Source organism: Pseudorasbora parva, chromosome 8, assembly GCF_024679245.1.
Source record: "Pseudorasbora parva isolate DD20220531a chromosome 8, ASM2467924v1, whole genome shotgun sequence".
NCBI classification, from domain to species: domain Eukaryota; kingdom Metazoa; phylum Chordata; class Actinopteri; order Cypriniformes; family Gobionidae; genus Pseudorasbora; species Pseudorasbora parva.
Genome location: NC_090179.1, coordinates 17,992,883 through 18,020,383, shown reverse-complemented (window position 1 = coordinate 18,020,383; position 27,501 = coordinate 17,992,883). Strand labels below are relative to the sequence as shown.

The 27,501-nt window shown below is 39.1% G+C and overlaps 2 long non-coding RNA genes across 4 annotated transcripts; both read left to right on the top strand.

Moving 5' to 3' along the window:
• LOC137084213 (uncharacterized) lies at positions 1-2,164 on the top strand. The gene is made up of 3 exons (XR_010906721.1): positions 1-42; positions 1,440-1,598; positions 2,036-2,164. It is a non-coding gene; the product is annotated as an uncharacterized lncRNA (long non-coding RNA).
• A 14,274-nt stretch (positions 2,165-16,438) lies between these two features.
• On the top strand, positions 16,439-25,982 carry LOC137084212 (uncharacterized). Of its 3 annotated transcripts, XR_010906720.1 has the most exons (6): positions 16,439-16,693; positions 16,942-17,039; positions 17,367-17,400; positions 17,490-18,150; positions 18,560-18,641; positions 23,765-25,982. It is a non-coding gene; the product is annotated as an uncharacterized lncRNA (long non-coding RNA). The 3 variants fall into 3 exon arrangements; XR_010906718.1 differs by having other exon boundaries at positions 16,942-17,400; XR_010906719.1 differs by lacking the exon at positions 17,367-17,400 and having other exon boundaries at positions 23,765-25,981.
• The last annotated feature ends 1,519 nt before the right edge of the window (positions 25,983-27,501 follow it).

Sequence of the window (27,501 nt, the reverse complement as noted above, 5' to 3'; positions counted from 1 at the left end):
GACAAAGTCTACTGCAACAGTTACTGGGACCTCAGAAGAACAGTGAGTTGTTACATTGCATTATCTGATAATAATTAATAATTCCCTTACTCTCATTATTGTAAAGCATTGACCCCCCCCCCCCCCCCCCCCGCCACACACACACACATTGCAGTGTTAATTTTGATAGCAAATTTTGATTTAGTTTTAGTCAAGTTTGTTTATTTTAGTTTTAGTTAACATTACGTTTTTTTAATGGTTTTAGTTACCTGTTATAACCTCAATGCTTTATTGAATAATGTTCTTAGTCTTTCCTCCTTACTATGAATTAAATGGGAATGAAATTAAATGCTGTTTGTGTAACCAAAGTCATCTATCCTCCTGGGACCCAGTAATAAACTTTTGTCCACTGTAGTGGACATTATATTTTAGTCTACAGGATGTCCTGTAAAGAGCACATTCGGGGCTTTGCACAGATACCAAATGTTTGGAGGTTTCACCAGGACAACAACATCTTCTTGGTCTTTAAAAATGGCTGACATTAATTTGTAGCACTCTTATAAAAAAATATGACAGTATTTTGTAATTATAATTTAAATCTGATGAATTTTCAAATTGTTTGTTATAAATCAACATCTCAGGAAAATGTAATGGGGTTTCTAATCAAAATATGACTTTTTCTTACAAAGCAGGGCATTGATTTCCTAAATGTCCACTGTAGAGACACCAGGACTTAAATCATGTTTATCAGGCATGTTGGAGACACAACAAATGATTAGCCAAGAAATTATATATCAATATTCCTATGAAATATTACATATATTATGAAAATGTTGGAAACTATTAATGTAATGACATGGATAAATAGAAAATTCAAAAAAAATGTTTTTTTTCCTAGTTCCCAGGAGGCGATATATATATATATATATATATATATATATATATATATATATATATATATATATATATATATATATATATATATATATATATATATACACGTGACGTAATTATAAACAAGCTCAAAGTACTCATTGACTCTTATTTGACTCTTATTTTGAAATGCCTTACTAATGCAGTTTCAGCTGCTCTTTCAAGTTCAGGTGAGGGAGATAAAATATGCATTGTTACAACCGTCTAAACTATATTACAATATAAACTTTGTAAAATAAACATTGCCATTATTCATCTGCATTAGTTCATAAACAATTACGTGGCATAAATGTGTAGCCTAGTCCTAACAGACTCTCGTACATTTAGTATGAGTCTGTCCATTGATGAGCATTAACTTCCTCTGGATCTGAAGAATACATTTTAAAAAAATCTTCACAATTCGCTTGGTCAATTGTTTTGGATTTTCTACTATTTACACTATTTTAAATAGAATTCATGGTGAAATGGTTATGGCATATGCCACACAAAATAATATATATTTTCCATTTTTAATGTTTTCTTTTCAGAAATGATCCAACCTTCGAAGCCAGCTACAAGATCTTCTGTGAGAGGATCATCCGCCATAGAATAATTGTAAACCAAGAGGTGCTGACAATGACGCAGCTAAGAAGGATCTTTTTAAATCTTGTGAAAAACCATGAAGATCTTGATGCTTCACACTACAGGTAATTTAATTACCATGAGTTTCTTTGGCAGCTTTTATGCAATATATATATATATATATATATATATATATATATATATATATATATATATATTTATTAGGGGTGTAAGAAAATAGCAATACACCTGAGTATCGCAATATTTTTTTGTGGTGATAATGTATCTCAAAAACGCAAAATCGATATACAAAAAAATATACATAATCATACAGATTCATGAAAGTTGGATCATTTTGTCTGTTTATATCCCGACCGCTAGATCACAGTGTTCTTATCTCTGAACTTAAACAGTGACATGAAGTATTAGCATAATGGCACGTCACTAATGTTAACGTTAATATAGTTTGCTGCTAGTAATGGGGGATGAATTTTAACTTATTTGTTTTCAGTGTTAATATATCTTAATGTTGTGATAATTCTTCACTGTATCTTTGTTTCAGGCAGGATAAATTGAAGAGGAGGTTGACCCGTGATTTCCCCCAGCTGGTGTTTCACTCCCCCAGCAAGCGCAACATCAGTGAGCTGGTTTTTGTTGAGACACTGTCTGCAGATAAGCTAATAGATAGGCTACCTCATCCATCAGGTACAGAAACAACAGAGTCAACTGAGGTAACTAGTAGCCAAAGTGATGATGAAAACACGGCAAGTACAACAGCCGGTCCGTAAAGACCAATTTCAATGGCCTCTGTCAATGCTACAGAGGACACAAGGACACTTTATAGTGCAGCATTAATATTAAAGATGCTTTTATGTGACTCTCCCAGTATGACATGCCCGTGGCCACCCACGTCAGATGATTTAAATGTGAGTGAAGCAAAATCTGTTGTGCCACTTGAACTGTACAATCTGATTTCCTGGATTATTGGTGCAACTGAGGAGCCAACATTGGCCCATTATGTTGATATTCCAGATGATTTGAACCTTAAAGTACTATCTATTTGTCAAGACATTGTGTATCTTGCATCTAAGGGACGGAGGCAGACCCCTAAATCATTGTGTCTTGGTCTAACTGTTCGCCATTTAACAGGTTCATCACAAATTGTATCACTTCTAAATAGACTAGGGCATTGTGCTTCATGGGACACAGTTGTTAGTCTAGACACTAGCCTTGCCCAACTACAACTAGTAGAGGGCAGTGACAAAATACCAAAGGGATTCTCAAAGAAGGTTCCTACAATACTTGTGTGGGACAATATTGACTTTGGGGAGGAGACACTGTCAGGTCGTGGAACTACCCACCACACAAATGGGATTATGCTGCAAAGTTCTGTAGTTGAAACTGTGTCAACAACAAACAGGCAACCACTACAGAAGGGAGTTTCCTCATTCAAAGCACCCCCTAGCATCCCTATAGAACAGTACCATCAGTCTAAAAGACAAGGACCACAGAACTTGTTTCATCATGAAAATGTTCCATTAGAGAGAGAGACATACAAATTGAACACCGCATCTGCCGCACAAACTGAACTGGCATACGTTTTTATAAAGTCCATAGATGCTGAAAGATGCACTATCCCAAGCTGGACAGGTTTCCATACATTGCTTCAAGGTGATGGCACTCTGCAAAAGTCAGCACTATATTATCTTCCAGTCATTGAGGCTTCACCGACAGAGATGTCAACAGTCAACACAATTCTGAAGCGAAGTGTCCAAATTGCAGATCAGCTAGAACTGGACCATATAGTCTTAGTTTTTGACCAAGCTATATATGCCAAAGCTCAGCAAAAGTGCTGGAAAGATGATGATTTTACTCAGCGTGTAGTGATTCGTCTAGGTGAATTTCACACATGCATGTCCTACCTGGGCATTCTAGGAAAAAGGTTTGGAGATGCAGGACTTCAAGACATACGCATTGAGTCCGAAGTTGTTGCCCCAGGATCCATCAATGGAGTGCTCAGTGGTCATCACTACAACCGCAGCATGAGGGCACACAAACTTCTCTATGAGAGTCTGCAACGTATTAGACTTCTCACCTTCTTAGACTCTTTGACACCAGAGGAGAGAGATGAGTGTATGGATGTAATCAGTGAGCTCAAATGTGCATTCCAGGACAGAACAATGGATGTTTTTTGTGTACAAATGAGAAATTTGCCAAAATGTGTTCAAAATATGAAGACTTCGTGAAAAGAAGAAGTGCAGAAAACCCAACGTTTGCCTTCTGGAGTTCATACATTGACATGGTACAGATACTCCTCCTTTTTGTGAGAGCAACACAAGAATCAGACTGGCAGCTTCACCTGTCAACAGTGCGCTTGATGATGGCATGGTTTTTTGCATATGACCGTGTCAATTATGCTAGATATTTACCTTCATACTGGCTGGAAATGGTCAATTTGCCCCTCACACATCCTTCTTGCCACAGTGAGCTCTGTGTTAAAGGCCAGTGGATTGTCCAACCCCAAAGTGTCCATGGATTTGCCTCGATTGCTTGTGACCAGGCCATTGAGCAAACATGCAACAGAGATTCCAAGACAAAGGGTGGTTGGACAGGGATTACACAGAATCGAGCTGCAGTATATCGCTGGATATTGTCGCAACATGAAAGAGCAGCCATAGCAAGACAATGTGAGGCAATGGCAGGTAAATCTCCCGATATAAGGAAACGAAAAGACCTTGACAGTACACGAATTCATGCTGATGAAAAAGATGTGACCAGAATAATTTCCACCCTAGATTCCATGCTGAATCCTTTTGACACACACCAAGATGGCATTGTGTGTCTTAGCTCTGGGACAGTCGCAGCTGAAGAAATCATGAGAGATTTACTTGCAGCTTCGGAAAAGGGGGAAAATGCTGTCAAAGAGTTTATGGACCATAGACTGTTATCACCATCAGTTGACATATTTGCTCCCATCAAAACACAAAAACTAAAGACCTTTAGTGATCAAGCAAAGACAAAGAAGAAATCCGCAGCAGGCAAGGAAGTGATTCTGCGTGCCGACAAGAAGCTATTTTCCAGACTACTCGTCGTAGGTCAGAGTAGAAAGATTGACCTGCGGGAAATTCTGTCCTACTCCTTGGGAACTGTGTCGTATCCTTTAGCCAGTGCTGATGGTTCACTTGCTAAAACAAACAAATCAGCTCTAATGGATTTATTGGAAACCAAAGGTGGAGACTGTTTAGTTGACAAGGTTCCGGCAGATGGAGCCATTCTCTTCGATGGCATGGCAGTCTTTCAAGCCATTCGATCCATACCAAGTACCTTCGGAGAGCTCGCCGACACCATACTGCTGTACATAGTCAAGCTTGCTCTGAAGCACAACTGTACACGGATAGACTTTGTGATTGACCAGTATCCAGAAATGAGTATTAAGAATCTAGAACGGTCACATAGAGCTGCTGGTGGTACACAACTGGTGAAAATTTATGGAGTGGATCAGAAGACACCAACACAATGGAAGAAGTTTCTATCAAATGGAACAAACAAAGAGGCACTGGCAGAATTCCTCTATGTTGCGTGGAAAGATGCTGATCTTACCACTGTGGGCAAGGACTTCAGCTTGTACATAGCACATGGAGACCTGTGTCACTGCGTGACTGTAAAGGAGGGTTTACAAACTCTTGAAAGAATCCAAAATAATCAAAGATATTTGATATTTTTCATTGAACAAAGACATTTGTTTTACTGTGTTTCACCCCCCTCTCTCTTATCAGTGGGGCTGTTTGGGATTCCTAAAGACAAAGAGATGTTGAGGGCCTGTAGGCCAAATGGTGCCACACCTGTAGTACAGTGGGGGAAGTTCTGGTCTGACTGGTCAGTTTGAATGTCTCAGGGTTTCAGTCACATGGTCAAGGGATGTATAAAAGAAGATTGCAACTGTTGCTCGAGGTCTTTTCTCTGGGTTTTCTTCCTCTGAGGTTCTTTCTTTTTCTCTGGGGGTCTCTTTCCTCTGACGCTGTCTTTTTCTCTGGCTGTCTCTTCTAGGGCCTTCTTTGGCTCTTCTCTTTGCTCTCTCTCTTTCTATCTTTCTATCTCTCTCTATCTCTCCCTATTCTCAGGTAACATTCTATACATGCTGGGTACGATTAATGGTATAAGTTTTATCATCTCATTCATCTATTTTGTAACTATTTTAAGTGTAACCATAGCCGGATTTTGTCATTAAATTCTTTCAATTATAAATGATTTGCTAACTAGTTTTGGTTTGGTATTGACTTTGAAGTGCTCCCTATTGCAATACAATATAGTCACATTAAAGCAACGCTCTCCCACATATTTTGCTATTGTAACTGCGCTTATTTCCGTCGTTGGTATAAGTTGCAGTGGGTGGTTATAGACAAGAAATGTACAGTTTTCTACCATCACGCTGATTGCGTTTCTTTAGTCGTTCGGCAACCCTGCAGTCAGAACCACCGTAGGCGATCCACCCTTACACTCTCAGTGCTGTTGAAGATCTGACGTGTGATCATGAGGAATGTGACACTAGAGTGTTTTTACATGTACAACATGCTGCACAGGAACATCGAACCGTAGTCATCAAGAGCCTTGATACTGATGTGGCAGTGATTGCTTTAAGTCTGCAGCCAGACTTACCATGTAGGGTGTATTTTTTCACGGGGGTTGGCAACAAAACAAGGATCATTGATTTAGCTAAGGTGTCATATGCTCTTGGCACCAGTGTGTGTTTGGCACTTATTGGGATCCATACCTTCTCAGGCTGTGACTCTACAAGCGCCTTTTATGGCAAAGGCAAAATAAAGGCATTTTCTGTTGCTTGCGAGAAAGAGGAATACCTGGCTGCATTTACAAATTTAGGAAGCAGTTTTAACCTGGACCAGTCTACATTTGAACTACTTTGCAAATATGTGTGCCACCTGTATGGCCAGTCATCTGCTGAAAATGTGAACGATGCAAGATACAAAGCATTCTGCATGGCATCGTCAGCTTTGCCAGAACTATCCATGCCCCCAACAAGTGACGCCCTGTACCAACACTGCAAAAGGGCAAACTACCAAGCAGCCATAATGAGACAGTCTCTGAAAAGTGTAATGTGTGCCCCTTCACCCGTTGGCAATGGATGGCACCTTGAGGATGGGGAGTTAACAGTGACCTGGATGACTAGAAATCCTGCCCCTGAAAGTATGTTGCAGGTAGTCCACTGCAGTTGCATGCAAGGCAAATGTGAGACCGGAAGATGTTCCTGTATGTCTGCAAGACTGTCTTGTACCGATTTATGTCGGTGCCAAAAGTGTGCAAATGTTTCCCAGGAAACAGAGGAAAGCGCTACATGGGGTGATGGCTTTGATGATAGTGATAGGGATGATACTGATGAATAAAGACGTGCTGTCAAATTTTAGGCTGATTTTGAGCTGTAATTAATCTATTGTGGATTTTTTTTTAATTAAGGGGGCAGGGAAGCATTTTGAGTCATTTAGCAAACCTGAGGCAAAGTGTACTTCTTTTTTTATCTTTCTGTGAATACACAGTGCCTACTGAAAATTTTTATGTATAAAACGTCACAGTGTTGCTACATTTACAATGTTTATGTTTAATTTTTCTTAGTGCCAATCTGTTAAATTTAAGAGTATTTTCTACAAATTTGCCATATGTCATGGTCTACATTCACACTTGAGAATAGTAATGCACTAATGTCTGTCTCAAATGTTAAGGTACATATATAAATGTCAGTTTGAGAGATATTTTGTGTTGCTAAAATGAATAAAATAAAGTTACAAGCAAAACCAGCAGTATAAGAATTTTGGGGTTTTTTCAATTCACAATTATATACATTTATGGATTGTGACAGAAAACTGCAGGATATTTTGTGGAGAACTTTTAACATAAAGTCTAAAAGGGTGTTGTCTATGCAAAAATGCATTTAAAAAGTAGTGCCCAGGTGTGTGAACAAAAATCACCTTTTAGAGACTTTTTCCTAGTTCACCTTATGGCCTATAAGCAGGAAAAGTTAAACAAGGAGTAAAAGGAAGCGTGGAAATATAACTTAACCAAGCTGAAAATGAATCACCTTGACCCCGAAGATGCCATATTCCTGGTTGATGCATTCCTGGATTGCAAGGTAAATAACATTATCTCAGTTGTGGAAAAAGCACACAAATTACATATTAATTACAAGGTATAAGACCATTATAGGCTCTGAGGTATAACAGGGAAGAAGAATCAAGGTGCAAAACTGCAACACTCCAAAAAAGTGCAACTATACAGTACCAGGTTCAATGTCTTTATTCAAATGCAAGCTATAGTCAGTTCACACGTTAGAGCCAGTGAGAGTTTAATTCAATATTCTGTCAAAAGGTTTAACTTTCTTTTCTATTTTTCAATGTAGAATGCCATCACTGTGGACACAAGGCTGCATTAGTGATGTGTAGGGACTGTTTACCGTGATCACTCTACTGCACAGCCTGTGACCTTTCCACACATGAGGCCCTGGTGCTTCATAACAGATTATCCATGGTGGAGGGGTTCTTCAGACACCTGCCGCCATCCACTTTTGTTCAGCAGCACGAGGGAAGGAAATTCTCCTATCGTGAAAAAGGTAGTTTTTAAGGGTGTACTCACACTAAGCACGGTTGCCATGAACCGGGCCCGAGTACGATTGTCCCCCCTCCCCACTCCCCCGCTGGCCTGCACTCACATAGGAGGGTTTCAGCATTCGTGCCGGAGCACGCTTACGTCATTATGGTGCGACGGTTTCGGGTTTCAGCATTCGTGTCGGAGCACGCTTACGTCATTATGGTGCGACGGTTTCGGGATAAACAGGAAGAGCGGCGCTCTCTGAACACAATGGAGTCCATCGCTCTGTTTTCTTTGTGGATAATTTTGTGTCGTTTGGTCCATGGTGGTCCACTGCCCTCTCACAGCCTGTTGTTAAACAGATGTGTCGCCTTAGTGGCGCGAAAATGTTCACGTAATCATGCTGCTCGTATTATGAGGTTTGCAAGGTACCAGCTGAAGTGCAGCAAGGACTTTGCAGCTTTGATTACGGACTCTAGCACGGTTAGCGCTCACACTGCATGTGAATCGCGCCCGAGTCCAACTGATCCATGCTCTGGCCCACCTCTTCCAAGCGGGCCAGGGCCGGCTAATCGAGCCGAGCCCGGGCACGGTTCGGAGCACTCACACTAGTCAAACGAACCGCGCTTTGGTAGTCAAACGCACTCGGGCACGGTGCAAACTGGCTAGTGTGAGTACACCCTAAGTCTCAGGTTATATAGGCTGTTTTACATTTTACACAAATCCTGGTTTACTCCAACAGACATGCTGGATGAAGTTGGAATAAATGGTAACATTTTTTAAAATATTTTTTTCATAGTGTGTTTTTTGTTTCTTGTGAACAAGAGATAATTGTTTTTGTCTGAAATTTCAGGAAGATACAACCTCTTCCTTCCATCAGTAAACTGCTCCTGTGGAAAAAAACCTTGCCAGTGACCATAAGTGATCTGGTTGAAAGTGGTTACTGGCCAGCCACTGTCAATTTTGAGACCTTGTACTTGGTGGACACCACGTATGAGGATCTAAAAATCACTGCCCCAGGGATGTCGAGACAAGCTTTTAAACAAAAATTTAAACATTATTTGGTTTGCATCAAATGCCAAAATATCATGATTTACAGCTTTTTTTATGTAACTGTGTAAATGTCTGTATTTGCCCTCATCTGTTTAAGAATCCAGGGAAAGGGAGATGTGGTGCTGGTCAGTGGTCCACAGCACGAGAGTCTGCTAACAAGTCTAGAAGCAAACTAGACAAGGAAGGTGTAGAAGTTGCTGTCTGCCGTCATGGGGTTTTGCTGAAGGGACTGAATATGTGGAGAAATATTTGCATACCCATTATATCTCCAGAAACAGCTAGCTTCACAGACCGTCCAGTTTTTTTACTCTGATGTGGTCTGTAAATATTGTCAATATCTGCAGAAAGTTGTGGACCACTGTCCAGAGTTGGAGGACTTCCTGAACATGCGCCCATTTCTCTCCATCATGCATGCAAAAGCGCATTCATGGATGTGTGAGGTAATAATGACAATTAGATGTATTGCTTACCATTTCCAACACACATTATGATTGTCTGTCCTCTGCCCCTACTTGTTGTTTTCCAAATTATAACATTCATTTAAATGTGTTACAGTTAAAATGGGGGGGACGCAATCAAGAAGGAGCTGGAACAACAATCGGGGAGGAGGCTAAACAGGTTAACAGCTTCCTCTCTCTCGAGCAGCCACATGTCCCAAGTACATGTCAAAAGCCGGTAAGCATTTTTCATGTAAAGTTGTGTCCAAATTGAGTGGTTTTAACACTGATGCTTGGCCTTTGCATTTTAGAGTTCCATGCATAGGTGCTCCCTTAGAAAACAACTGTCTAGTCAGCACTTTTACACTGATCAGGATTCTCTTAATAATAATTTAACTTCTGACACGTTAATTAATTGTATGATTATTTCCAGGTTTATGTGACAATATTAGATAATGATCAATGTAGTATCTGACCTGTGGTCCTCACTGTGAACATAAATTACTACACATGCATTGTGTGTCAAGTTCGCACAGACATTTGATGGGATATTTTAAGAATCATAGGCTCTGCTCTTGTACAGGGCATCTGAAAAGAGGCTGATTGTAAACTGAAATTGGCATTAATCAATTTGTTTGTTGTCGTGCAAAGGAGCAACAATCCAAAATGACCTGCAGAGGACCATCGAGGGGCTATATTTGCATCAAACAGCGAAAATTTCAGCTGTATCGTTAGTCTGGTGAGAGCAGAAAAGGCGACTAGTAATGCAGATTTGTGAAAAATGAATTCACTACTGATTTATACATAGTAAAGATAGCAAAACCTTTAATTTAAAAAAATAAAATTAAAAAAAACTTTTTTTAAAATAGGTTTACTACAAGTCAGGGCAGCATACTGAAAAATATGTCATCATAATAATAAAATGAAATAAAACTGTCATCATAATAAATCATAATAAGGTTGAGTGCAATATCCAAATTTGTCCAATATTTCTGCATGGTGCAGAGTTATCCTGACCAACCAATTTTGTACTCTATTTAAAAAAAAAAAAAAAATACACAATTTTTCAAATGATTATGAAACTTTTTATGCAAAAATGATCACACAACATCTCTCACAATAATCATAAAACATACACACATATTGTGAAGTTTTATTTTGTATGGTGCTTTTGTGTAGTGATCATGTGAATGTACACTCATTTTGTGTTTCTCATTGTAGGTGGGAACAAGCGAAGGCATCAACTGAGAAGAAAAATTGCTGTTAAGAAGAAAGCCTTGGAAGTTGCCATCAATGACCACAATACTGTGGGGGAAGTTGAAAAACGTCTCGGTTACGTATGTAACCCTAGTTCCCTGAGGGGAACGAGACGCTGCGTCGAAACGCTGTGAGAACGCCTCTGCGTGATTGCGTCGTGAAGCGCGTATAGAACAAGTCCAATCAGGAGATCGTACGTCATAGGCGGGTGACGTCATCGACCGGAAACTATAAAGCATCCGCGAACACAAACAGAAACTAGCTTCTGAAACAGCCTGAAGTAAGTGATCATGAGCATGCCGGGAGTATGGCCGGGCGACGCAGCGTCTCGTTCCCCTCAGGGAACTAGGGTTACATACGTAACCGAGACGTTCCCTATCTGGGAACTCGAGCTGCGTCGAAACGCTGTGAGAACGCTTATACCCACATCGCCATAGGACCAAGTGCTCGTATGTGTGAAGCCGTAGCGCACACGACTACGACAACACCTGTGCCCCAACTGTAGATGCATACATCCAGTTCGTAGAATCTTACAAAAGTCAGCGGCGAGGACCACCCTGCCGCATTACATATATCTTGGAGGGAAGCCCCCGACAGAAGTGCTTTAGAAGCAGCCATACCCCTAGTAGAATGCGCCCGGATAGCCAGGGGAGACTGCTGTCCGGCCGCTTCATAAGCAAGCGAGATGGCCTCGACCAGCAACTTGCTCATTCTCTGCTTAGATACTGGCGCCCCCCTTTTTGGGGCTCCGAATCAGACGAACAACTGATCAGTCTTTCTCCACAGGGCAGCTCTGTGGACATAAGTATCAAGCGCCCTAACCGGGCAGAGCAGATTTAATTTTTCCTGGTCTGACGTCACGAAAGGAGGAGGACAGAAGGCTTGAAGATTAATAGGACCCCTAGGGCAATAGGTAAATAGGTAGGTAAATATCGCGATATTATGTTTGGCGATACTGTATCGATTCTCAAAAACACTGTATCGATATTTATATATTTATTTATTTACATCCAAGATTCGTGTCTTTGTGTTCGCTTTAAACCACAGACTGTATAACACCCAACCGCTAGATGGCAGTGTTATCTTAGAACGTATAACTGACGCGGAGCCAGAGAAGCGCAAGATAAAAGTGCGTGCATTGCTAGTGTTTGCATTCGCAAACCCAGCTCTCAAGACGATAGCATTATTCCGCTCCTGCACTGTACAGAGCTGAAGTGTGGACTCATTTTGGCTTCAGCTAAAAAGAAGCCACTAAAGGAATTCGACAAGAATAATTTTGTTTGCAATATAGGCCAAGTTAAAATCTAATACTCGGGAAACACAATGAAACTCAGAGCTCGCTTAACATCCTGACATCACCCGCGCTGCTGAGAAGCATTTTGATAGAATGTACTGCACATTTTCCTCTCAGTAACAAAATAAACACACACCAAAACTGACAGCGGTGGCAGCAGAACGAAAGATCATAGCGATGTGGATATGATGACCAGCTCTGCAGTTCAGTAACGTTACTTGAAATAGCACTTTATACAATAGACTGCTTTATAGAAAATAGCTTAACTGTATTAAATATAAAACAGTCATTCAGTCATGAATTGGACTGCACTTTCTGTTGTTAAATGGCCACTGCTATACTGTGAACCTTTAAAACATATACACATAAAGAATCCTGCAGTCACTTTACATTTCCCTTCACTATTTGCACAAAATAGTGATTAGTGATATAAATTATACTGCATTAATTCAATATCATAGTTTGACTCATGTTTTAGGTATATGTTTGTGTTCTTTATTCTTTTATATTATATATAAAATAAAATAAAAAGGAATATTGCAATATATTGCCTCTCTTACAATATCGCAATATATTACAATACATCGTATCGTAACCCCTGTATCGTGATACGTATTGTATTGCCAGATTCTTGGCAATACACAGCCCTAATCAAAACAAAGTTCTGCCTTGAGGTAAGCAGCCAAAGGCAAAAAAATTGGGAGCCGGCTTTCACTCAAAGCGAAGCGCCGAACCGCCGCATCTTTTGCGCATGACCCATCACTAATTCATTCTGTACATCCTCAAAGGTAGGTAATGAATACATGTAGTGATATCAACATATGCTTACGGAACCTGAATAATAAAGTTAGTTAGCGCTGTCTAAGCCATCATTCGTTAATTATTTATCACCATGAATTTATAGGGATGTGTCCAATAGGGGTTTATCCAGCATTAACATTTTTAGCCACCCCATTTAACGTTAGCTGCAGTTGGCGGCAATGTGCTAATCGAGGTCACAATGATAAGTTGAAAACTTTATTGATTCCAAATTCATGTCACTGCAGCAGGAATAAACTTGGAGGTATATGAAAAAATGGAGTCCTGGTAATTGTTGCATAGACTCTGTAGTAGGGCAATGCTATATGGACTATAAGTCATATATCGATATTTTTTCCGTGGCCGGATAATTTCATGCGTCTTTTATTAATGGACCGCGGTAAATCGCACTCCCACCACTCACTCATACTACAAATCCCAAAATGCACTACAATAGCTGAAATAGCTACAATAGCACACGGTTCATTAAAACGGCGCAAGGGCAGAAATGCATAGTCATTTAAACGCAAAATAAATTACATCGATATTAACGATATCTCGTGCTGTTTCGCGTTTGAAAATATGAAACACTTGAAGTGTTGATATCTGACACTAGCCTACTGATAATGCTGAAATAGTCCAAATTACAAACATTTGTAATGTAACACTTAAATAAGGCAGTTCCTTTGTGTTTTTGGTTATTAAATGTTGATTATTTTATATTCTAGATTTAAGATACCACGAGGGTCAACAATAACAACCTGTGTGGGCTGCAAAGCAGCTATTGGTGTGGCCACCAAGACCTGCAAATATTGCCAGTCTGTATAGCCAAGAAAACAAAGAATGGCCAAAAAAAAAAAAAACACTAAGAAATTTGAGGACAGAAAGGAGACGTGGTTAAAAAACCAAACCAAACCAAAAACCACAACCACCCCTCATGTTGTTGATGAGGCATCTGCCTTGTTTACCGTCTGTATATATATATATATATATATATATATATATATATATATATATATATATATATATATATATATAATCTTTATTTTCAGGTCGAAAAGTTAAACACATTGGGGTACAAGGCCATAGTCTTCATTGGAAAGAAAACAAAGAAACAGAAAACCTGGTCCGCACGAGTCCTCCAGCCAAAATGGCAGCTGTCAGACCATTCTGCAAAATGCCTGGACAGGATGAAGGCTCTTTATGAACTGTTAATTGATGGTAAGTGTGTGCGATTATTAAAATTCTTACTCCACAGTCAACATAAAAGTAAATGTGACAGCAATTACAGTTGGGGATTTTCTTGGTACCGCTGTCACAGGGCAAACCACAGTGGGCCAAAAATAGCTATTCATCTGTTGCTTCATCAAATTTGGTCTTTGCTTTACCCAATAAGTGTTTCTTTTAGAGCTGCGAAAATTAATTGATATTTGAGATTATTAATCAATTATACAATTAATCACCAACAATTTTGATAATTGTTTAATAAAAAAAATGATCTGCCTTCAGAGTCTTACATATGAATATATGTAAGACATATACATATATATATGTAAGACATATACCAGAGGCCCACCACCGGTCCTCCTCCCATTCAGTCCACCACCAGACACCTTCTCCTCCTCCCATCCAGTCCACCATCCAGCCAATCACCAGTCCTCCTCCCATTCAGCTCATCACCAGTCCTCCTCCCATTCAGCCCATCACCAGTCGTCCTCCCATCCAGCCCATCACCAGTCCTCCTCCCATTCAGCCCATCACCAGTCCTCCTCCCATCCAGCCCATCACCAGTCCTCCTCCCATCCAGCCCATCACCAGTCCTCCTCCCATCCTGCCCATCACCAATCCTCCTCTCATTCAGCCCATCACCAGTCCTCCTCCCATCCAGCCCATCACCAGTCCTCCTCCCATCCAGCCCATCACCAGTCCTCCTCCCATCCAGCCCATCACCAGTCCTCCTCCCATTCAGCCCATCACCAGTCCTCCTCCCATCCAGCCCATCACCAGTCCTCCTCCCATCCAGCCCATCACCAGTCCTCCTCCCATCCAGCCCATCACCAGTCCTCCTCCCATTCAGCCCATCACCAGTCCTCCTCCCATCCAGCCCATCCTCCCATCCAGCCCATCACCAGTCCTCCTCCCATCCAGTCCATCACCAGTCCTCCTCCCATCCAGCCCATCACCATTCCTCCTCCCATCCAGCCCATCACCAGTCCTCCTCCCATTCAGCCCATCACCAGTCCTCCTCCCATCCAGCCCATCACCAGTCCTCCTCCCATCCAGTCCACCACCAGTCCTCCTCCCATCCAGTCCACCATCCAACTCACCACCAGTCCTCCCATCCTACCCATCACAGAACCACCTCAGCAGAAACAAAGTAAGCTCTGTTGATATTTTCAAATAGCATCATGATTCAATTGCTAGTCATCTTTTTTTGGTCATCTTTTTGCTAGTCATCTTTTTTCATGTTGTTTAATCACGGTATACATGATAGCCATGTTAAACATGTAATCTGTCTCTCCTTCTTAAAATGAAATAATACTCTAAATAAGGAAATGTATTTAAATTTGAAAAAAATAAAATAAAATACAAGTGACCGATTAGTGTAATGTGACTTCTGAGGTGTTATACCAGTAACTACTCTAATATGTAGGTCTGGTTAACTTGCCTTTCAAATAAAACGGAAAGGGAAATATATAATTTTTAAAATTCTGCCAGAATTATTGACAGATGCCTGAAGAAAAAACAAGCTTTTGGCAAGTGAATTACTGAGGTGGTATCAGCCACAATGTGCCACTAGAACAGCTTCAATCTATATAGGAACTGATGATGATGGAGAACACTGTTGCACATCCAAAGTCTGCTGTAGGTGTTTGGTGACTAATTTTTAGCTGTATAGAATTCACTTCAGTCTATTGTGTATATGGACAAGCTCAGTATGTGCACACACACACACACACACACACACACACACACACACACACACACACACACATCAAAATACATGGCTATAACAATTCCCATCCTATGCTGGTTTCTGTTAAGTAAGGGATAATGTATAGCGAGGCGGTTGTTATAGCGAATACAACCACGACAGGCTGATCGGGACTTGAATCAGCCTGAAGGGGTTGTATTCACTATAACAACCGCCTCTATTTTACCTCTCGCTGCATCTCTCACTGCATCTGTCACTGCACCTCTCACTGCTCCTGTATCTTTCACTGCATCTCTCACTGCTCCTGCATATCTCACTGCTCCTGTATCTCACTGCATATCTCACTGCACCTCTTAATCTCTCACTGCATCTCTCACTGCACCTCTCACTTGATCTCTGACTGCTCTATATATGCATAGAGATATATCAATGCATATATATATATATATATATATATATATTAAGGCTGTCAAAGTTAACACGTTAATAAAGCGTTAACGCAAATTAATTTTGACGGCACTAAATTTATTAGCGCGCATTTTCTGTTTGATCCCTGGCATAGCCCGTAGTTGGAAAAAGTGAGAGCATGTCAGACGCAACCCAGATAGCACACATACGTCTGGCCGACGTCGGCCCCAGAGCGGACGTCGGCCTCCAAATCATAACATCGAATAAGTATCGGCCAGGCATACGCGAATATCGCTTTATTTCCAGCTCGTCGGCTTTGGGTCGGCCCAATATACTGGAGGCCGATGCTGTGTTTATCTGTTGTTTGCTCATGATGCCCATTCATCTCTTTGCCACCAACCCGAGAGAAAGACGAAGCGACGCGACGCCATCTGTGGGTTTTAGGTAAATTTTCACTTGAGGAAATCAGAAAAAAAAACAGGCAGTTTGTAATCGCAGTTTTTACTCCAAGAATTCCTCACAGTTTTTAGTCAGAAATGGTGCATACTCTTGCGCCAAAGTTTTTTGAGTTGCCAAACTGTCTGAACATTTGTCATCATCTGATAAATAAACTGACTGTTCATTAAATTGGTAATGTACGTGTTTATTTACGTAATGCTGCTGCGTGACTTTGACGGGCGTGCGTTGAACAGTCAAACACTGGAAGTTACCATGGAAACGGGCCGGAGTTTGCAGCAAGCCAGCAACAGCACAGTAACGGACACGCTCCTGTTATTTTCGCTGCTTTCAGGTAAGTTTAGTCCATAAACATTACACAAATAATATAAAACTGTTCCGTACACGTTTCTTACTGTAATTGACACGCTTCTGTCGAATATTTACTTTATTAAAATTGTTCAGTGTCTTTGAAAAAGTCCGTTAGCATCTCAACCGTTTTTTATTAGCAGTTTGCTAATATACTTTAGCTCTAATGAAAGTGAGTTTTTAATCACGTCTTTATGTGCAGAAGAGAGGCTTTGATAGTTTTTTTTTAGGTTTGCTGGTAGTCTGTCAATGGGTTATTGGAAGTGAGCTAATTTATTTAACCTAACTTCACTATAAGTTAATGTTATTACAGGAAACGCCAAAATCAAATGAAATGATCTTTCACGGTAAAAAAAACAACAACAACCTAAATTACATTTATTGTTTAATTATTTAATACCAATTACGTTCATTTTTTTTCCCCCTGTGATTTCAGTAAAAAAAAAAAATACAACAACGGAGGCAAAGGATGGTCCCATGGGCTGCTGACAGAAGGGTAAAATCTCATTAGATCTTTAGTATTTTTTCTACAAAAGGTAACACTTTAGTAAGGTGAACAATTCTTAGCTTGCACATTTGCTGTTTATTAGTATTATTAAGCACATATTAATGCATGACCTTATACTACAACATCCCTAAATTCTTCCTGGTATCTAACTAAACTTAAACGCTACAACAACTACCTTACTATCTATTAAGCAGTAAATTATGAATTTGAGGCAAAAGTTAAGTGAATGTTTCCCATACCAAAGTGTTACCTTAATAAATATTTTACCTACATCACCATGCATGTTATTTTCTTTTGCAAAATTATTTTTTATTACAGTTTGCAAGGTTCTGACAACCACACGTAAGTAACACTGAGCAATGTAAAATGAAGTAAGCCTAAAACAAATTATGTTAAGAAATTATTGTATGTATACTCTGCATATTCTACTTTCTCTTATCTGCGTTTCACCTCTGCTCTAGCTTGTTTCCTTCTAATAAGCCTGACATTATATAGGCTCTGTGATAAATTGTTTATGTTCCTAGATTCTTCCATGCTGATGGCCTGCACTCCTGTTGAAGAAAATCTCAGGCTAAAAACTAGATGACTGGTAAGCAAAACCTCAAAAATTATACTACTGTTCAAAAGTTGGGGGTCTGTACATTTTAAAAACATTAACTCCATGTTGTTACAGTAAGACCGCCTGAAAAGCCTTTAGGGTAAAATAATCAGCAAAATTAGACAAGGTGACAAATGTAATGTGTTATAGTTTGTATTTATGATTAACTATTATGAGAACAGGATGTTATGGTCTTAAATACTTTTACTAAATACTTAAATACTTTAAATGCTGACTGTGGTTCAGGCGGTCAACAACTTTAGGCATTTAAGTTATTTTTCAGCGTACTCACTGCTCATACTATTAGCCTCTAAAATATTTGAATTATATCACAATACAGTGTCAGAGGGTAAAGATATCATTAGAGTTCTTACAGTTATTGCTGTGCTCTTATTACCAGATCAGATATAAAGCCCAGCGTTTGGTGCTGAGATTCTTCAGGACAAGGCCTTGATGACATCTACAATTAGTACATGAAGATGGTGAGTTTCCCAATAGCTGCCACTATCCCAGATCAAAAGACTGAAAACAACAGGCTTCAATCTGTATTAAAGGTATAGTTCACTCAAAAAATTAGACTGTGCTGTTTATCTGCTGGGCTTCCGAGATGTAGGTGTGTTTATTTCTTCAGTAGAACACAAATGAAGATTTTTAACTCAGCCGTTGGTCATATAATGCATGTCAATGGGGTGTATTTCTATGAGAGTAAAAAACACAAAGACTTAGGAATCCATATTAAACACAGCGGCATGTGGCGACACATTGATGTCTTAAAACACAAAACGATCACTTTCTGTGAGAAGCACACCAGTATTTGTGTTATTTTTTACCTCATATCAGACGAATCTCATCTAGTATTCCCAACGCCATTAGTTCCATCTAAGAAGGTCAAAACCCGGTGCGATCATAGATATATGCCTTATTAGTGCCTCGATGGATCGGTCGAATGAGGCATCTACGTTCGCGCCGGGATTTTGACCTACTCATCCTAAATGAGATTCGTCTTAAGGCATCTTTACACAGCCGAGTTAAGGCGGGTCTAACGCGGGTCTGTGTCTGCTCAAAATTCTGTGTAAAGACGCGATGACTTAAAATATGCCGGGTCTGACCCACCTCGGCCCCTAGTATCAAAGGCGACATAGAAGCGGTTTTGATTCAGTGTAAATGAACGCAAACTTGTGCCACCTTAAACTACATCATTGTCATGACAACCGCCTGTCAGCCAGCTCACTAGGCGCGAGAATCAAGAAGCAGCAAGGAGACAAACTATCTAGGAATTAAAGTAAATGCTTTCTGTACTCACATCGTCAAGCTAACCACTGTAGTGTTCGCCGTTTGTAATCTTCCTTTGAAGAGACTGGCAGATCAACGCACTGCAACATTTCCCCTCAGAAACGGTAAATGCTTAACCCAGTCGGCGTCACTGTGCAACCCAGTAGGCTATTATAATCTCTTGGAGAGATATTTTATATTAGATTTGATATTTTCTGATATATACTATCTGCTGTCCTACATGTCGTTAAAATAGACTGAAGTTTGGATTTTTCCCTTAGGCATAGTGCAGCCTAACAACTTGAAATAGGCTATAGCTCAATCATTATGGTTGTAGGCTAATTTGTCTATAAGCAACATTGTAGAATATTTGAGTTTATTTAATTTGTAATTATCGTTATTATTAGGCTATGTGCATATTTATTTAGAACATTTAGCTTATTACCGTTCGTTACCCATCGGGTTGTAGCCTAACTGCCAGAGAAGGGCTAAATTTAATTTGCATGGTGGTAGTTTTTACCATTTCGTTATTTTGGCTCGAAAATTCGTTTTTTTGGAAATATTAACTGAATTTAGAAATGCTTTTAAACAATTTTTATTAGCCTAATAATAAAAAAAATGAATTAAGACAGCGTTTGGAAATTTTGAAGTGCATAAACAATATTCCCAGAATCTTTGTTGTTATTGTGACATAAAAGTAGAAAATTGTATAGTTTATAATAATGTATATCACCTAGGCTATCTGTATCATATGGCAAAAAATGACAGAGTGAGTTGTTACTGCTGTCATGAAGGAACAAAATGCGGCGGCGCTTAATTTCGTTGGACAAAGGGTTAAAGAAAACTATAATGTCATAGTTAGGCTATGTTTAAATATTAGCCTATAACATTATGTTTTAATTAAATAGCCTAACTGTTTGTAGGCTATAGGCATAATTAATAAAGACGCGAAAGAAAAAAATCGTGGGTAATGGATTGATGTCTGTAACGTTTTTCTTTTCACAATTAGACAGAATTGTCAAATATTCGGGTTCATGTTATACGAGCTGAGAACTAAACTTCGTTTTGGGGAAATATTACAATCCTGACCACTTTTACAGTCTATGGGCACAGAGAGATGGGGTATGCAGCCTGGTGCTATAATGGAGATTCCAGATCGCTCTTCTTTGGTCAGAACCACGGAGAACGACCGCGGACAGGTCCGTCCTATGCACCGAAACAGCAGCGAGCGCAGACACAGAGCGGCCAGAGAAATGGAGGAGCGACTGCAGTAGGCTATGGTGTTTGTGCAAAACTGCGGAAAAACTGCAGAAAAAGAGCGGTGTTGAAACCTGTCACCGAGAAAAGAGTGTGTGTATCCCCCACGGATGTGACGCTGCTGTAGCCTACATGTTGTGAATGCTCTAAAGTGACTTTCTGTTTCTTTGAAAAAAACTTTGGACCACTTTTAATCCTGCGGTATTCTACCCGTTATAATGTAGGCTATACTTTCGTTATAGCATTGTCAATCAGGTACAATTTTATTAAGAAATATAAAATAACTATACCTTAGCCTACAATAGAAGAATTGCAGAATTACAGTAGACCTACAGAATTATGCCGAACATCAAAAGCGCTTTATAGAAGGCAGAAAAAAACTATTTTTTTTGTTATTTTTAAAAATATATATATTTTTATTTTAGGTCTATTTTTATACATTTCATTATTTGTTTTAAATTAATTTATAACACTTTGTTAAAACTGTAGTTTTAAATAATGTTCAACGCATTGTTACCCGCGATTTTAATTCCTGTGTAAATGCATTTATGCTGCTTCAGAGAAGGATTAAACGGTCTGTGTAAATGCACATTTTTGGGAGTTTATGCCGCTTCAGAATCGGTTTCTGTGCCGCGTTTGCTGTGTAAAGATGCCTTTATATGAGGTAAAAAAATAACAAATACAGTTGTGTTTATCACAGAAACCGATCGTTTTGATGTGTCGCCACGAGCCACAGGGGTTGGGGTTTAATATGGATTAATATCGCTCTGCCAAAAGACTTTCATCACCAAAACAATATGGCCGAACTATATAATATGGGTTATAACTTGAAAATTATGCTTTGTTTATTAAATTATCCTGTCGATGGATACATGTACTGGCTCCTCAGTTATACACTACAACAACAGTGATAATAAAAGAAAAACCAGTCATTTTCACCTTCATCACCCGCGTGTAGAGCCAGAAGACACGAATGAGAACTCTAGCGCGCTTTGAGAAGATCTGTCTCTGTGCATCATCCGAGAGCGCGCACGTCTCACAGCGCGCAAATATTGAGTTCTCTTACAAGTCTTGCGCTTAAACGGACAAACTCGCACAAGAAGTATGTCAACATGTCCATCTTGATGAGTATCCAAGCAGATACTCATCAAGACCCCCCCCAAACCTGCAACTGTCTGCGTTTCGACCGCGATCTAAAGTTCCGAGAAGATTAGGCAAATTAGTCTGGTGATGTAACCTACTGCGCGACTGCTCCTCCATCAATGTCGGACAGAAATCATTTTTGTGTATACCGATTGAAAGATTTAGTGGACTGTCTACATGAGCCGTTATCTAAACTGATCTGGTGTTTACATGTGATGACTTTCAATCGCAATCATTTTGTCACATGCAGCTTGTCTGCCGCATCAAAAATGTCACCGCTGTTTTCTCCAGCAGCTGGAATGTGTTAACTGTAGCCATAGCAACTCTTAACGGCCACCAGTACTAATACAGTATTATTTATAGCTATTTATTTGTTGTAAAGTGTAATAATCATCTCAGAAAAAAAAATCTTCTGTCAGGCGCAGTTAAAGTAAAAACTGCCTGGGGCAATATACGCTGTGTCATTATTCCAACATTATCTTCATAACTTACGAAATAAAAAGTTAACCCCTTAGAAAAATTAACTATTCTCTCTTGTCAACATGAGCGCGGCGCGCGCTGTCACGTCATGTAAGAACGCACACTTAAAAGTAATCGGTCAGGTCGTTTACATGGTGAAAAAAAATTAATAACAAGTATGGAAGAGATTCAAGCTGTGCTGCTTTTGCTGGTTATGACAGAAAAGAGCACTAATATGCAGATTCAGCAGCATATTCAGAAAGCTTGTAAAGCTAGATTTAAAATGACAATGTATATTATTATTAGCTATTACAGACATTGCACGTAAGATGGCTGAGACGAACGCGCGGTTGAAATAAAATGCTGCGTGTGCTCAACCAATCAGCATGTTCAGCGCCCAAGTCCCGCCCTCGAAAGTTCCTGAACTTTGAAAAAGTACTACCTTACTTACTACTTTACTATCATAAAATGATTATAGAGCCACTGTAGTGAGATGGGCTTTGTAACGACGTCTTTAGTGCCTTTATGGGTCTTGAGAGAGGAAATTACATTGGTGTCAGTGAAGGCCTTTCTGAGCAATCTGATACATATTTTTATATGTATTTAATTGCTTTTTTTACATCTTGGCCAGGGGACTACAGATGAAAAATAGCCTTTTAGCTAATTCTGGCTTTTTTAACCATGTTTGTTCATGTGTTTTATGAAATTGCACTGTCCCCTTTCAAATAAACCATTAAATCAAATCAAATCATCGGATTTCAACACTAATATCTTCATCTGTGTGTGAAGATGAACGGAGGTCTGACCGGTGTCCAACCACATGAGGAATTATGACAGAATTTATTGGGTTATTGGGTTAATTTTGGGTGAACTAACTCTTTAACTTTATATCGCACACCCCACCCACACCACAGGTTTAAAAGATGGTGGTGCGCACTGCAGCCTCACTTCACCGCTCTAAGACACCAGCATTGCATCCGTGGCTAAACACGCCCTAACTTTAGTGCATCGTGATTGGATATTTTGCTCATATCAGCATAGACTCATTGGCACACAAAACAGAGCCAATTCAGAGAGAAATAAAATGCACAGAAATTAATGCAATACACAAGCGCCTATTGATCCAAGGGTGTCGTACCGAATGGGTCAATATTATATTGAGAATTGTGACATCCCTAATATTTTTCCAGTTTAGTTATGTAATTGTTTATATTTTACATTAATCATTCATTTTGTATAAAAATTAAATAGAGAAGAAAATGTGACAATGTCACTGGGCTTGTCACAAATTGCCAAATTAATGGAATATTCAGAGTGCAAGACAAAACCGTGCCTTTTGTGCAATATTATGCTGCAAATATTGTATATTGAGCTAAAGTTAAATTGAACCTTGTATGATAATTTGTGTAACCAGATTCAATACTTTGTAATGAGTATGTACAATGGATTTTGAACTGTACTATTTTTGTTACAGGTTCTCTGGGAATCCCCAGTTGAAGGCATGAAGACATCAAATGTTGGCCTGGACAGATGTACCAACAGTCCACCATACTGACCTCTGCTTTTGCATGGATGGCTGATCAATACCCTGTTCTGTGAGGGTATTATTATAGAAAAACTGAACACCTGTGACAGTGGGATTTGTAGTTGTAAAGAATAGTCACACATCAGTGCACTTAGGGTGCTTTCACATCTCTTGTTCAGTTAATTTGGTCCGAACCAAGGCCAAACAATTAAATAATACATTGTTGCATTTTACAGCTTTTTTGGTTCCTTTTCACACCACACTGATTGCTTTGGTCCGGACCAGTTTAAACACGTGACAACATCCACATCACTCATTGGCCATGGTGTATTACCTAAACTGCTTTTCGATTGGTCAGAATTTACTTTGTGGGAAAATTTCAACAGAAGAGGAAAAGCCAGCAAACTATAACACTATAGAAAGACGACTGCGGGCAGGTTTTGTCCCTGGCCATAATCTACTACATATTGTGTATTAACCACAGTATGCAAACAATACCTTTCTATAATGAAGCGCGGATGCAACTTGAAAACAACGTATTGCAGACGACGAGCGCACATCACTCGTCACTTCAATCGGAGGCGTGCATTAATTATTCTTAACTCTGACACGCTCATTCCGAAAATATTTCCAACGATCTATCAGGTAATAATGTCATGCACATAATGTCAGCGCAGCTAACTATGGCAGCTGGTTTAGTCAAAATATTATCAGTACTTTTGCAGTTGGTTCTGTTCGAGGCCGGATCACGTTCTCACCACCAGCTAACCGCTCCAGAGTTCATTTGAAAGCGCACCGAGACCAGCTCTTCAAGGAGGTCTCGGTACGCTTGTTTAGTCCGCTTTTGGTGCGCACCTGAGTGCGATTGCTGCTTTCACCAAACGAACCGCACCAAAGAGGGAAATGAACTCTAGTACGATTCAACTGAACTAAATGAGGCAGGTGTGAAAGCACCCTTAAAGTCAGAGAAAATGTTTTTTTTAGAAGTTGCAAACTTTTCTTTCTCTTACAAAGAACACAACAGTTAAACCTTTTCAAATTATTTTCTGGTGGTGCACAAGTCCTATTCTACAAATTAACAAATGATAAAAACATGACAAAACATGATATGACTTCATGCTCTGTAGAGTCTTTATATAAACATGAATTCAACATTTAAAAACAGTATATTCAAAATATAAAAAAAATATCTACTTGACTTTAATACAAAGGTTTCTCGTCAATGTAATGTAAAGTGTAGTGTGACCGTATCTTTATTCTGCGTTTGGTGCACCCATGTATCAAAAGTGTGAAGCCATGGACAAATTTTACTTGTTAGATGATGTGAGATCGTGAGTATGATTTTTTCCCCCTTGATGGAAAAAATGAGCCCACGATTTTATTAATTTGTGATTTGTAGAATAGGATTAGTACAAATGTAACTGTTGTGTTTGTGAGAGAAAAGAAAACTACAAGTTTACAAATCCTAATACATTTTCTCAGTGACTTTACTGAAATTTTCTCCACTGTCAGCAGTGCTTAGTTTTGCTAAAATAATACTCGATATTATACAGCACATGCATAGTTTGAGTCGATCTTCTGGTTATATTTTTTCCAGTCTCAATTTACCAATGCCAAACCTATTTCATTAACAACTATTAATTCTGTTTGTAGTCAATATATAAACAATTGATATTTAATTCAAGAGATTGGCTGGACTTTGCAGACTCGATCAGTATTTCTCGTCCAATGGTCAAACTTTTATTTTCCAGTTTCTCTAGTATTGCATCCTTCTCATCGGTATTTAATAATGACTTTTCAGTGTGGTTTAAACCTCTTTTTTGGCTCATAATATGCATTTTATTTTTTAAAGTAATTAAAAATATTTTCTCTATGCTATTGAAAATGTGGGTTACATCTTTGTCACCTTTTTCACCAAGGAGTTTACACTTGCTGATAGTAGGCTGCAATAGTTGCAAAAGAAAACCAATTCATCTGCAATATTCTTCTGCCCTACATTTTCAAGGGTAAGCTTTCTTTATAAACCATCTACTCACCCATATGCATTTATTTTGTGTAACACAAAAAGAGTCACATAGTCTCAGTCACCACTAGAAAAGAACCTGTCATTTGAGTCTCATTATGTTCTGACTGACATATCCTTTTGTGCTCCAAAAAAAAAATAATGTGTCTGGTACATGATCAGTTGTTTTTGAGTAAATATTGCTTTTAATTTATGTACCTGTATAGCCTACCTCTTTGTGTATTTGAATGTAAATGCCTTTTCTATTATATATATATTTTTTTTTTTTCTATTAAATGCCTTTTCTATTATATTGTCATATTGAATATTTATATAGATTGTTTGCTCTAAACATGTAGGCTATCTGTAACTGCTCTGTAAATATTAAAACAATGTTAACTGAATGTTATGTGTGATTATTACATAAACAGGCTAATGTATCTTATTAGTATTAAGTATTTGCTATTTTTAAAACAGAAAATGTGTTAACGTTAACTGTACCAAACTGAAATCAACATCGTGTTTCACTCAACTGACATTAACGTCATTCAGCATAAGGTAAGTAAATCATCTGCGTAGATTGATGTTTTGAATGGAGTGTCTGACGTTGGTCTTTAATGCCGTGAGTGTAAGGTTGATTCTATGCCAGTGTGCTATCTGGGTGTAACCCGAAAGGTTCGACCTAAATAAAGGTCCTAGAAAGCCCATGAATAGTGGCCAGGATTTGCTGTTTTGCATCGTCCACACGTCGGCCGGACAGCATTCGCGATCAAATGCCGATGTCTCGGCGACTTTGTCCCAATTAGCAAACGCTCTCTGATCGATGTCTTTCCGATGGAACTTTGTGCATCGCGCCGACATCGGCCCGACGTATGTGTGCTATCTGGGAAAGGATGCAGCAGCAAACATTAATAGGGAAAGAAAAGGGTTGGCATTAATATTCTAAACCAAAAGTGCAGTTATTACCTACAGAAGCTACCATATTTTCTGTTTAACTTTTATTAGACTCCAAAAAGAAAAGTGCGTTTTTTCACTGAGCACATTCTCTGCAGTCTGAGCGCAATGCACTGCAGCTCACTCTCACTCATGTCTGAGGTAAATCATTAACACCATCACCGCTTATAGTGTTTCATTGAACTAAATACATTACAATCGGCTAAAACGAATGCACAGGTTACTTTCCTGAACAAGCGCGCTCCCGAGTCCGTGTTCTTCACACTGTCCACGTGAATCGCGGCCCAGTTCGGCGGGCACAAGCAAAATACCGACAGTTCAATAGGGAATGCAGATCTCTTAAAGGAGCCGCACTATATTCCTAATCGTGGAATATGGACCTCCTCCAGGTATGGTGTATGGCTTAATTTAAGATACATTTACACTGTAAGAAAAAAATACACCATATCTACTCAATAAAAATGAGGCAACAGATTACAAGCAATTTTATTAATTAAATTTCACAAGGTTTGGTACAAACCTTATAGTAATATTAATATAATAAGTAAATATTAATTAAATGAGACCCTTAATAGTTATACATTTAATATTAGATTTGAATAGAAAACGGTACAGCATTAATTATAACCTAAACAAAAATATTGAGTTGATTTGAAAAAGATAAACTCCCATATGTGTAAATAGTAGGCTACTAATAAAAATAATTAGATTCTACATATCATAATTGAGT